At 39.9% G+C, this 13,752-nt stretch overlaps 1 pseudogene; it reads left to right on the top strand.

Annotated features, from left to right (window-relative positions):
- The first annotated feature begins 5,747 nt into the window (after window positions 1–5,747).
- LOC101872578 (cysteine protease ATG4C-like) lies at window positions 5,748–6,465 on the top strand (annotated as a pseudogene).
- Window positions 6,466–13,752: the final 7,287 nt, after the last annotated feature.

Here is a 13,752-nt window from a genome sequence, read left to right as displayed (position 1 = left end):
AAACCAGGTATTCAATAGTACTGAAAAGGTAGATCACTGGAAGGCAGTTGAATAATCCTATTTCAGGTTTACATTTGCTTAAGTGATAATGCAGTTCTGCTTGCATCAGGCTTACACAGGCCTGGTTTTTTTGTCTTAAGTGCAGTTAAAGGCTTCCTCAAATGCTTTAGACCATGTGATTTTATCAGATGAGGAAGTTGGCTGACATAGCCTGATCAGCCAAATGGGGCGAGATGGGATGAGATGTTGAAACTACAGAGACTTCTCCATATATAGATTCAAGAAAGCAGGATAGGAAAGCACAACTGAAGTAATACAAGGTGGGGTGAGGGACAGTTCAGAGACTAATGGAAGTACAGGCCTCAAAAGCCCGGTTTCTCAAGACCATAAATGAAAGCAACAGAATTGTTTCAGCTTGAACTTTGATTAATACAGTACCTATGAAAAGAAACATGATAGTTGGCAATGTACTCCTGGAGATGTGCATTTTTGTAGAGTTGAATGTTTTCAAGAGATGCCAGTAAAATATGTTGTAAGATAGAGGGCTGAAGAACAGCTATCCATAAATATGCAAACCTACTCAACACTTTTAAAATTATATTTAAAAGCAGTATTTTACATTTTGTTTGAATATTATGCAGTTGTATGCTACAGCATCCATTTTACCATAGATTACTTCATTATAATATATGGCTTTGCTAGGATGTGAATTGCATATGAAATTTACTTATGTCTGAACAGTTTCCCAGGGCTGGGACACATTTTAAGTCTGATGGGAAGCATTTTTTACCCAGGTTATTCATTTGTTCATAACTGGTTTATCTCACACCTCTTTGATTCCAGCTTAAAATAAATTTAAAAAAGGGGGAAGGGGAGAGGGGAGAATACTCTCTTTTTTCTTTTTTCCCTTCTTAAAAAGGATAAAATAGAACAAATTGAAATCAATAGAGTTTAATCATTTCACTGAGTCCATGACTTCTGAGTAAGCTTTCAGACAAAATAATGGGCCATGTTTACTCCTTTCTACTTGGTTTGTGCCTGTGTGCAAGTGACTCAGAGTTGGAAGTGGAAACTCAGCCCAGACATGGTTTGCATATTCATGTCTATTCTAGAGAGAGATGAATAGACAGTGAGCCTCCTGATGGACTGCCTGCAGGAGTTCAGAACCTCAGTTTAATGTGTTTGGCATACAGCTACATTACAAACAATAGTCTGTTAAGACACAGATCAGCAGAAGGGGAGGGAAAACTAAACTAAAACCTCTTCCCCCTCACTTACCGTATTTCTTAATGCCACAAATGGCAACTACTCAAAAGAAGTCAAACAAATATTTGTTGACCATGAAAGACAATTTGTATAGCACAGAAATGGTGATGCTTTGCCTGGGTTTCCTGATCTTGGTATTGTACCCAGATAATTAATTCCTAATGAGGCCTGTAAGGGCCCTGAGGCTCTAATAGGCCTTTTTGACCCTGACCAATCTTACAGGCACCCCTCACCCTGCTCATGGGCCCAGGTGTTGCATTTCAGCTAGCCCAGGGCTGTTGGTCTTGCTGTAGCGACTCCATAGGATGCCGGTTCTCATCTTCTCTGTCATGTTTCTGTGGGTTTTTTAGTTTTGGTTGTTGGGGGTTTTTTATGTTTGCTTTTGTTTTTTGTTTGTTTGCTTGGTTTGGTTGTGGTTCATTTGGTTTGGTTTTTGGTTTTGTGTGTTGTTTTTTTTTTGGGGGGGTGTTTCTTTTGGTGTTGTTTTTTTTTGGTTGGTGGGGTTTTCTTTTTTTTTTTTTTCCTTCAAAAAACCTTTGTAATTCTGGTCCAAAACCACAGAATTCTCTAAGATTCATTCCACAGACTGTGACTTTGTCAAGTTCTCTCTATGTTGACCCAAAATCAAGGTCCATTGCACGGTGGGCAATAGCCAATTTACACACAGAGCTGAGGTATTTGTTTTTTCAATGTTTGCACAAAATAAGGGTATTAGGTGTTATCCCACAAAGTTAGCACCACACCCCATATGAAATTCACATATTTAATATAACTCAGTTCAGGTTAGCAACTCCCCATAACCCTTCCACCATTTACTGATCTGTCAATTAATTTATGTCAGATTACATAATTTCTTACTATGCATGCTCACGGAAGGGTCTTTTGACCTGTAGGCATGATTTTTAACATTATAATGAGAATATATTGAGGACAGTTCATGTAAAGGACACCCTAACCATGTGTTGCTGACACATCAAAGTCACGTCTTGGGGACATGAATGGGTTTTCAGGATGTACCAGACTTCAAGGACAGTCTTTTCTGATAAGACATTCCTTAGCCCTGTTTCTTAGTCTGCCTACACAAGGCCTTTTTCCCAGCTATCAATGCTCTTCATTAGTCAGCTCTGTTCCCAAGTCATCCTGACCTTTTAGAAGGCCCTTGTATATGTCCAGACTTTTCTGTAGTAACAAAAGTTCCAGTTTTAATTATGTGCTACATAACACAAGTTCCCTTTTTTTCTTAACTATACACCTACAGCAGGTGTTTTAACTTGTACTCTTTGCAATTACAGCTTTGATTGAAGGGAGCTTGTGCTCACACTCCATAATAACCCCTGGGAAAATGTTTGCTTTCAGCGCTGCTCGCTCTGGTGTAACAAGTGCAGGTCTCTGCAGAGATAGCAGGAGAGTTAAGACAGATTTTCCTTGTTGGACAGAGCCTGCATATGAAGGGAAATAGTATAATTGTTTGATTTTGAACTGTGCTGAAAATCTTGAAAAGCAGTAAATGGGACTGAAAAAAAAAAAAAAAGAAAATGTCAGAGTAGAAAAAGAATGGAGAATTGGCTGACTTTCAGAAACCAAGAATGGAAGAAGTGAAGATTGTCTAGTGGTGGTAGTAAAGTCAAAAACCTGAATATCCTTATTCTTTCTGAGTGTCCTCTGCAGTACTTGGTGAAAAAGCCACCTTCTAGCACTGACTGCTGCAAGGAAAAATTGATCAGTCTGCAGGTTTATATCAAATGAGAATGCAAGATGTCTATTTTTGGTTTTTATTATGTTATTAACAAGCAGTAAGTAGCCTATTAGGATCAGTGTTAGCAATACAACAGATAGAACGTTATACCAGATACTTATGAAATGAAAATGTGCACCTAAAAATTCCTAACCATGCGACTGTGATCCCAAGAATTTCTAACTCTGGATGTGTGTGTGCGCACAAGTGCACACACACCAGGCTGAAGCAGCACACATCCCCTCTCCCAGCAGTGCAGGTTCCCCTCCATGAACACCCTATGCAGGAGATGCGGGTGCTCCAGCCACATGTGGATCCTTGTTACTCCTCACACCATGCTGACCCACATGCCTGTGACAAAGCCCTCCAGTCCCACCTGCACACCTCACGCGGGTGCTTATGTACAGCTGATGAGTATAAAAATGTTTTTTTAGGCAGGACAAGGCAGTGTCAACAAGGAGTTTTGATGTATGTGCTTATGCAGTGGAAGAAGCAGGTAAGAGTTGTCACACATGAACTCAATTTAACCTTTCTTGCTTGACTGTAAGCCAATCTTATCTTTAGTGCTTCCTAGCATTAAAGAGCTCGACTTCACAGCCATAATGTTCTTTTAATGTGGGCCTGTGAATGAATAATAAGTGACTGTATTCTTTCTGCTTGTTACTACCGTTCTTTTCTGTATGTGAAAGCCTCCTAATTGTACCTTAGAGCAGGACCATATTTCCTGCTAGTTTTGGAAGGGCCTTAAAGAAGTAGGTAGCTAAGAACAAAAGTCACTTAATGCATTAGCTGAGTCTAAATAATGAACTCCAAATCTCCCGATTTTGTGCAACTAACGGAAATTTCTGTCAGAGATTTCTTTGAAGATTACAGATGAATACTGCACATATTCTCTGAAGTAGGCTTGGGTTTTTTTTCAGGTTTTTTTTTTTTTTTTTTTTTTTCTTCTAGGCAGTGATTTCTCACATGCTGCCTTTAGGAATTCAGCTATGCTTTTCCCTGTTTTCTTTTGAATTGATGAAGTGACCATCTCCAGACAAGGTGCGTTCCACAGCCTCGCAGGGGCTTGTGGTCGACAGGGCATACAGGTTTTCCTGAACCAGGGAAACCCAGGGTACCATCGAGACTCACTGAGAGCTGGCAGCATCCACTAGAGCAGCTGACATGGCGCAGGCAGAGTCAGGAGTATTGTAGTCTACCACCCACTCCCAACAAAGGGCAGCCCTGACAGAATTAAATCTGGCCAAGGGCATTAACGGCAGCAAGAATGGCTTCTGTAGGTGCATCACGTATAAAATGAAGGGAAAATGTGGACACTCTCTGGAATGAAGCGGGAGACCTGATTACATGGAACCTGGAAAAGACCACTGCACTTATGTCTTTTTTGCCTCAGTCTTCACTGGCAAGAACTCCAGACACACTGCTCAGGTCGCAGAAGGCAAAGGCAGGGATGGGAACAATAAAGACCTGCCTGATGTAGGAAAAGATCAGGTTAAAGACCATCTGTGAAACCTGAAAGTGCACAAGTCCATGGGACCTGACAAGATGCAGCTGCGAGTCCTGAGGAAATTGGTGGATCAAGTTGCCAAGCCATTATTCCTCAGATTTTATAAATCTTGGCAGTCCAGTGAAGCTCCTGCTCACTGGAAAAGGGGAAATATAACCCCCAGTTTTAAAAAAGAAAAATGTCTTTAAACTGACACAGAGGAGATTTAACTAATGTATTTGGAAAAAAATCTTCACTATGAGGGTGGTGCGACACTGCTACTGGTTGCCCAGATAAGCTGTGGCTGCCGCACTTTTGGAAGTATTCAAGACCATGTTGTTCGACGCTTTGAGAGAACAGGAGAGCTTCCTCCGGGAGAGACTACCTTCAACCGCGACCGGTCCCGCCCGGGGAAGATGGCTCTTTTCAGCCTGCCCCACTAGCACGCCTTCTTTCCTTCACAGGCGGAAGCCTGAAACCTGCGTCCGCTCCCCCTAGCTGGACTACAACTCCCGACATCCCCCGCGAGGGCCAGCTGCCGGGCCTTTTCGCCTTTTCCTCCGCCGCAGTGCCCGCCGGGAACTGTAGTTCCGCACGGTTGTCCCACGACAGAAGCTGCTGGAGGTTGCCGCCCGGCCGGCTGCGCCATTGAGCTCACCCGGCTGGGCAGAACTGGACGTCTTCCAAGGCACCGATGGCTTTTTCTCTATAATTTTAATATAGGGACCACAGGAACAAATTACATAGAAAAGATACAATCAAAGATTATGTCTGCATGGCACAACATGAAATACAGTTGGGTGCCGAAAACAAAGACTTCAGTTGAAACATGCAGGCCTTTCTGCTGGGAAAATTTTACCACTTCAAAATTGTAAAAACCTGGCAAACTCTTTAAAGATGGGCCTAATTTTGATAAAATTGATACAGAGATTTCAGGAAATACTGATTTTCATAAAGATTATATTTCTATAACATAGCTGCCTTCCAGAAAGGAGGTTCCTCAGATAAAGGGGCCTGCATTAACAGATTTTGGTTGGGGGTGCGCAGTGGCAGCTAGCCAGGTGCCCCTGGCTCAGGGTCTTATGCTTTTATTTTCTTGGTAGAACCTAGGTCTGTCCAGATACGTTGACAATTCAGGTTCTGAATCATGGACAGCCCACCCAGGACAAAGCTGATTGTCATCTTACAGCAGAAAGAGAATTCAAGATCCTGTCAACTCATCATCAGGGAACATTAAAGAGAAACTGTGATTACAATATAATGAGAAATGCAGTTTACCATACAAAACTAATTTCTTGGTTTGGTGACTCTCCACTAGCAGCTTTTGGGTTACATAGGCTAACAGAATATGGAAAGAAGTGTGATTAGATTGCTGGAAATTGGTATGTGCCTGCAGTTGCACACTTTTTAAGAAAAGCTGTTGAAGAAGCAAGAGACTCTGAGCTACAAGGGATAACAATCTATGTTGCTCAGGATTTTAAAGTCTATAGTTCAGATGTTATTGACAGACAGTGTTCTTTCATGGATTCTGGAAAAGCAGACACAAAAGCTGTATTTATACTGGTTCCCGTGGGACTTGGTGGAGGCAGAATAAGCATGGACTACTTAAAGCTTGTAAAGGGAATTTATGGTGTTAAACCCAAGAATTCATAATACTTTGCTGGATTTCAAGATGACAGTTTGATTTACATAGATCTTCATTACTGCCAATCATTTGTAGATGTCAGCATTAAAGATTTCTCTCTTGAGTCGTTCCACTGTCCTCCTCCCAGAAAGATGTCATTCAAAAAAAATGGATCCAAGCTGCACAATAGGTTTTTATTGTAGAACTGGCAGGACTTTGAGAAGGCTTCTGAAGAAGTAATTAGGATGCTGACATCTTCATCTAAAAAGAAATATTCCTTTGTTTACTTTTGTAGAGGGTCATTCTAGAGACTATGACTTTGCTTCCAGGCCAATGCATGAAGAAATCTACTGAGAGTACAGGAGAAAAGTCATCAAGAACTCGGAAATGCCTAACCTACCGCTCAGCATTCTCGCCTGCTATAAGTTTTGCATTCGAGAGGACAATTCATAAAGAATTAAAAATTTAATCTTGTATGCTTTTTCTCTTATAAACCTCTGTGATCAGAGATAACTTAAAAATGATTCTTTTAGCCTAAGATCAGCTTGTATTTTTAGATGAAAATATGCATCTAATGTTTATTGCACAAAGCATCCCATTTTAATAACCTAAGTCGTGAAGAAAAGTGTCCCCATAATTCAGACAATTAACCCTGACACCTTTACAACTCTGTGGTTCCCCCTCAGGAACACTGAATCTTTTTTTATAACTTCAATTGGGGAACTAGCTGCCTGATAAAGGGTATGTACGTTCCCATTAGAATGGCTATTTCTTACATTAAAAATATAGTAAGGCATTAAACCCTTAAAATGTAATCATTAACATTTAGCACAATGTGCCTGATGCGTTAAAAACATTATTTGCAGCTGATTTCTCTGACTCAGGAAAATATCAAATGGCTTCAATGTAGCTTTGCTTTATTTTTTAATTTCAGGTGATACTGCTGTGTTCTTACTTGTTTCAGTGAGTTCTCCCATTTGTACATGTTTATAATTTGAAAATTGTAAAATAAAATAATACGTAGTCTTTTAGAGAGTTAAATCTGCCTAATTTCCCATCCTGAGTTTCAAGAAATTGAAGTGTCAGTTTGTGAAGTACATTTGTTATCATTTAAATATGTTTTGTTAAGTACCTACTGTACAATATGATATGCAGCCTAATTCATGTTCATTCTTTGTAGGACCACACATTAACACTTGATATTCAATGATTATACAATCCCAAAATATAATTTTAGAAAAACCTTCTGTTCATTCACCATAAGTAAGTGCTAACATAAATATATACAGAATTATCCTTTGAACTCTCTAACATGGATGTACTTGACTTCTCCATACTGACAAACATTTGACAGTATTTTCTAGCTTTGTGGAATATTCAATATTGTTTCTTCATCGAGTTTCCCAGTTTAAATTGGACATATGTGGATATTTCAGCCATTTTTTAAAATTGCATTCCAATCGCTCATATCTAGACTTTTCTTTGGTTCATAAGCAATGTCAGGTAGCCTGTGTTTTAGTCCACATTATAAAGGGGGAAATTATATAAACCTTAAATTTGGAGGAAGGAAAACATTCTTCCCAATAGCATGATATCTTCATGTCATAGCCATTGATAATAAATTTAATGTTCCACTTGTTAGAGACTCTGCATTTTTTAGTAGGTCAGTTACCTTTTTTTAATAAGAAAATTCTGTGGTGAGTGTGTGTGTAGCTGTAAATGAAGTCTCTCTGCCTTCTCTGGCTCAGGAAAAGATTTTTACATTTGGATTCTCTGTTTCCCAAGAGTTGTGGGAACAGATAATTTTTCATATTTTCTTTAGCTGCCAAATCCAGTTGTAGTTCTGTGAACACTAAGAGGTTTGGGGGTGATTTGTCACCCAATCAAATCTTAAAGAAATCGAGCCTAATTATTTTTTTTTTCTAGGAATTTGCAGAAATTTCTTGCCTTTGTTGTACTGCTTTTTCTGCTTAGCAGCCCAACTAAAACTGTAAAATTGCAGAAGTTGTAGCAGGAAATGTCATTTCTATGACAAATTCTAAACCCTACTGAGGATGCTGGGATAAAGTTTGGAGGATAATCAATATTTTGTTCTGAGTTTAGTTCTAAGCGAGGCAGCATAAGTTAAACATCTGATTGGACAATTGCTCCTAAGGACAGATGTTAATTCCAAGTAGAGGTGGAAACTTCTGAAGTGGACTCAGTCAAAGGGTGGATTGGAGTATCTGGGATTGAATCCTCACAGAGGAAGTGAGAATGGAACAAATAGAAACTACATTGGGAATATGTACTGTAAAACGCTACCTGACAGGAGGAAAAAGGAGCAGTATGACTGCTCTCTGTTTTTTTAAAGTTTGTGGGTATATAGGAACTCTTTATTTTCACTGTTAGGTTGAGTGTCTAAACAGCATAGGATTGGGTTTTTTATATCACTCCAGCTAGCTCTTTTTTAATACTGTATCCTCACCTCTTTTTATCACTTATCTCCTATTTATACGTTGTTCCCTAATGCTGAGGTCCATCATTCTTGGAAAGGCTTTTATTTTTTTTTTCCCCAGACATGCCTGTGTTCACAACTGGAAACTGTTATGATCAGTGACCAAAAGATGGTTTTCTTGACACCCCTATTTACTTCTAAATAGTTCTATTTACTTTATTGACACTACCTATTTACCCCTGCAACCTAATTTTCTTTTATTTGTCTGTATCTCAAATGTATTTGGTTTTCCAGCCCTGTCCTCATTCCTTCCTTTCCCCTAAACTCTGTGGAAATGTTTTGTTTCAGAAGTGGGCTAACTCTACCCCCCTGCTCAAAACCAAGCAGATGTTTAGGCAAAGGGAACAGGAAGGACATGGAGTAATCTTCCCTTCAGCTTGTGATTTAGAAACAACCATTAATACATTCTAATTGTCACAGTTAATAGACACCAATGAAATTATACGCTTTGGGGAATTTTTTAACCTTTTCTACAATTATTTATTATTTGCAAATATTTAAAATGTATTTTGGCCTGCAGCAATTCATTCTACAACTTAAGAGTAATGCAGAATGTGAAAACACTTCTTCAGAGCTGTAGCACATTCAAAGCCATTGATTACACTTGCTTTTTATTGTGAGAAGCTGCATGATGTCTCTGTCTCTGCACTGTCTGCACACCTTTGTCCTGGCCATTCACCCTATTTCTTTTCCATGCAAACCCCCATCTTTTTCTGTTCAGTTTTTTTTCCTAGAGAGCTGTATGGGTGCAGAGGTCATTCTGTACTGAAAACTGAAAGAAGTGCTCTCAGCCATGACAACTAGATTGTCCAAAACTCATTCTGCTGGTTAGCAGAGGCAGCTTCCCAGTGTGTTTTGTGGAAATTGTTTTGAGGCATATAGTGGTTTTCCTGCCCAAATGCTTACACCAGGAGATTGGATTCCACTCAGTGTGTCAGGTGTCTCAAGATGCGTTCACAGCACTAAAATCCATTTGCAAATCTAGCTCTTTCTGCCTCAGTGAAAATCCACTGAGACAACATGCTTGAGAGAACTAATCATGCACATGCTTTCCAACACATATTCTTAAGATAAAAAATCTGTTATATAGTAATATGCCACGATGGACACTGACTATAATTGCTTTTAATAGAAAAGCATATGCTTTGTTTATCTTTTCTGTCTCAGGCGCATGCTTCCTCCAAGAATTAGAAATTAAAATGTAATCTGTGCTTAGCTGAATGAGCTCCCTAACCAGAAAGCAGATGCTAGGCACTCAGAGGAGCTGGAGTACATGGAGTGGCAAACCAGTTTTATGATGCTGTAATTCTGCTGCTTTGGTAGTCATGTAAAAGATAAATGGTGTGGGTTGAAAGACTCAGTGTTTTCAAGTGTATTAAAAAAGAACAGATAAAATCCTTAATTCATCATAAACTAAGGCAAAAAAAAATTCAGTCCTCTGTAGCAGATGCTAAGCACCTACCAGTACTAATCGTTCATGCCTATGGTTTTCCTAGCTTTGCCAATGTGCACAATTTCTAATGCCTAACAGGAGCCCATGTATTTATAATCTGAACCTACTGTATGTCAGCATATTTTCTGCATATGCGGCAGAGTACTTTTTAATCTCACAACTGATACACATTTTAAACTACCTGACTTGCCTGTAGCAATTGACTGAGACATTCATCCAATTACATATGACAAATTGTAGTGAGGCCAAGCTCTATTAAGGCTGGCTTTATTACTCTCTGCTTCAATTATTTTGCTGATTTTGTATAATTGCAGTGTTCTAACTATACTGTGTCCTGATTTGCATCAACTGTTCTGCTTGGTTTCTCTGGACCAGTAGGTGTGGCTCATCTGCAAAAGTAAATGTCACAATATTTCCATCTCAGGAACTTTGCCAGTAGAGATACTTGAACACAGGGATAGTGGAAAGAATTTAATGAAGTGCCATAGATGTGGCTGAAACAGTTTGAATTGCTGTAAATTAATATTTTAAAAAAATTCTGTGTAGCTAACTAAACTGCATCTTTCTGATCCTATATGCTTACCAAGCCTCTCGTAAAGCTTAAGTCTTTCTGAAAACAGAAATTTATGTTGAAGTAGCCTTCAATCTTTAATTAGGGCAACTGATCATGAACTCTCAAGTACTAAGCTATTCCTTGCTGTTGAAAAGTCCCTGTGTATGCAAAACAAATCTGTTTAATTTGGTCCTTTCTGTATCAAAACCATAGAATCATAGAATCATAGGATAGTTAGGGTTGGACAGGGCATTAAGATCATCTAATTCCAACCCCCCTGCCATGGGCAGGGACACCTCACACTAAACCATGTCACCCAAGGCTTCGTCCAATCTGGCCTTGAACATTGCCAGGGATGGAGCATTCACTACCTCCCTGGGCAACCCATTCCAGTGCCTCACCACCCTAACAGGAAAGAATTTCTTCCTTATATCCAATCTGAACCTCCCCTGTTTAACTTTTAATCTGTTACCCCTTGTCCTGTCACTACAGTCCCTAATGAATAGTCCCTCCCCACCATCCCTGTAGGCCCCCTTCAGATACTGGAAGGCTGCTATGAGGTCTCCATACAGCCTTCTCCAGGCTGAACAGCCCCAACTTTCTCAGCCTGTCTTCATACAGGAGGTGCTCCAGTCCCCTGATCATCCTCGTGGCCCTCCTCTGGACTTGTTCCAACAGTTCCGTGTCCTTTTTATGTTGAGGACACCAGAGCTGCACACAATACTCCAGCTGAGGTCTCAAGAGGGCAGAGTAAAGGGGCAGGATCACCTTCTCTTGACATGCTGGTCACGGTCCTTTTGATGCAACCCAGGATACGGTTGGCTTTCTGGGCTGCAGGTGCACACTGAAGCTGGCTCATGTTAATTTTCTCATCTACCAGCAAGTCCTTCCTCGCAGGGCTGCTCTGAATCTCTTCTTTGCCCAACCTGTAGCTGTGCCTGGGATTGCCCCCACCCAGGTGTAGGACCTGCACTTGGCATGGTTAAATTTCATGAGGTTGACATCAGCCCACCTCACAAGTGTGTCAAGGTCCCTCTGGATGCCATTCCTTCCCTCCAGCTTATCAACTGAACCACACAGCTTGGTGTCATTGGCAAACTTGCTGAGGGCACACTCAATCCCACTGTCCATGTCACTGACAAAGATGTTGAAAAAGACCGGTCCCAACACTGATCCCTGAGGGACACCACTTGTTACTGGTCTCCAGCTGGACATTGAGCCATTGACCACAACTCTTTGCATGCGCCCATCCAGCCAGTTCTTTATGCACTGTGTGGTCCACCTATCAAACTGATGTCTCTTCAATTTAGAGACAAGGATGTCATGTGGGACAGTGTCAAACGCTTATATAGTAACTGCTATTGAAGGTCTAGCTGATGAGTCATAAAGTAGATGTCACAGGGTTTTGTTTTCAGGGGCAATAGCTCACATTTCATGCTTTTTGTCCTTTACCACACCTTTATTTCACATTAGTAGGGGGAAATACAAAGGATGTTCAGCCCGGGAATTACATCCCTGTGCCCTGGCCTTGTTGCACAGACCTGAAGTCAAATGGATCAACATACTTTCCTCATCTCCTGTTGTGTGGTCAGAATTGAGAAAGAACATTGTACCTTCTCCACTTGTGCAGAAAACAAGGCGTTTATGGTATTAGTTTTTTTTTCTCTACCATACCATCTTTAGGAAGCATTCCTTGTTTTAAATATTTCTGTCTCCCTACCTCACTGAATGTCACAACTGTCTCCCAAATGTCAGTCTTTATATTTACAGGTAAATACTGAGTTTCCAGAGTTCATCTTTTGCAAAGTCACCCATAATTGCAGAGGCCATTTCCTTACATAGAAGGGAAATAACTGCCCGTGCTGAAGATGTCAACCTCAGTTCACAGCACCAGAACAGTTGTATTTGAAAAGTGTGGAAGAATATACCATAATCTGGTTCCTTCATAAATAGCAAAAGAAGACTTTGGCACTACTTTCATTAAGCAGCAACAGTTCAAAAGCAAACACTGCAGAGAGGGGTGAAAATGTGAATAATGAGGCTGTAGGAAAAATAGTATGAAGAAAAGCATGATTTAGATCTCTGAAGACTGAAACAGTAAGTGAACCTAAATGTTTCCCTGTTTCCCACTCATTGGATAAATATTTAAAGTCAGTCAAAACTTAAGGGTAAAAAAAGCAAACTATGAAAAGCTTTTGACAATGTAAAATACATCCTCTCCGAAGCTAGATGATCATAAAGAATGCCGCCTTTTAACATGCCTGGACCAGCTTTAAAAATGATTCAATAGATTGTAGAATTCAGCACATTTTCTTCCCAATTATTTTTGAAGAGATTCTGACAAATGTTTTCTAAGGGAGGAATGGCAGACTGTCTATTTTATTTTAGTTTTATAGGACTTTTATTTTTATCCTGTCATGAGAAGCAAATGGCAGTGCTATGATTAGGATAAGCCATGTAAGAGGGCTCAGTCTGAACAATTTATAGTACAGCTTGCTTTAATCTGTCAGGGAACTTGTGTTATATTGCCTTTCAATAGAGGGTAAAGCTCTGGATATATATGTTAATAATTTCTATCCAGACAGTCTTAAAAGATGCCAACAGTTGCTGGAAGTACTTGGAGCAGAAACTGCAGTTCTCAGTCCTTGGAGGATTCTTTTGGACAGTATGGATTTCTTTGACAAAAACCAGACAAAGAAAGCCCCCAGCATCCCTGCTATGAAAAAAAAAAAAAAAAAAAAAAAACAAACAAAAAAAAAACCCAAAACAAAACCTTTAAACAACCCATTCAAACTGTGGTTACCATTATATTTTAGTTATTAGGTTTCTAGAATTTAACAGCCCGATAATAAGACAGTTGTTATTATTATCAGTGGTTTCAACGTTTTGTATTTTTTAATTTTTTGGGGTTTTATTATGAATTTAAATCTAACAAGAGGTTGTTTTTTCCTAGTTTCTTCTGGCCAGAGCTATTCCCTGAGGATAGTCTGGGGACTAGAGATTGAAAGCCACCTTTGCAGACCTATGGGCTCCTGCAGTTATTTTGGAGATAGTAAGAGGCTGTAGCATTCAGCTGCTGAAGAGGAAATGCAAAAGTGTGTATTGGTCTCTCCATTCAAGAAATCACTGCTGGAACCA

This window comes from Melopsittacus undulatus, chromosome 6, assembly GCF_012275295.1.
Source record: "Melopsittacus undulatus isolate bMelUnd1 chromosome 6, bMelUnd1.mat.Z, whole genome shotgun sequence".
In the NCBI taxonomy this organism is placed as follows: Eukaryota; Metazoa; Chordata; class Aves; order Psittaciformes; family Psittaculidae; genus Melopsittacus; species Melopsittacus undulatus.
Note: the sequence above shows the minus strand (reverse complement) of the source record. Positions and strands in the feature narration are given on the sequence as shown.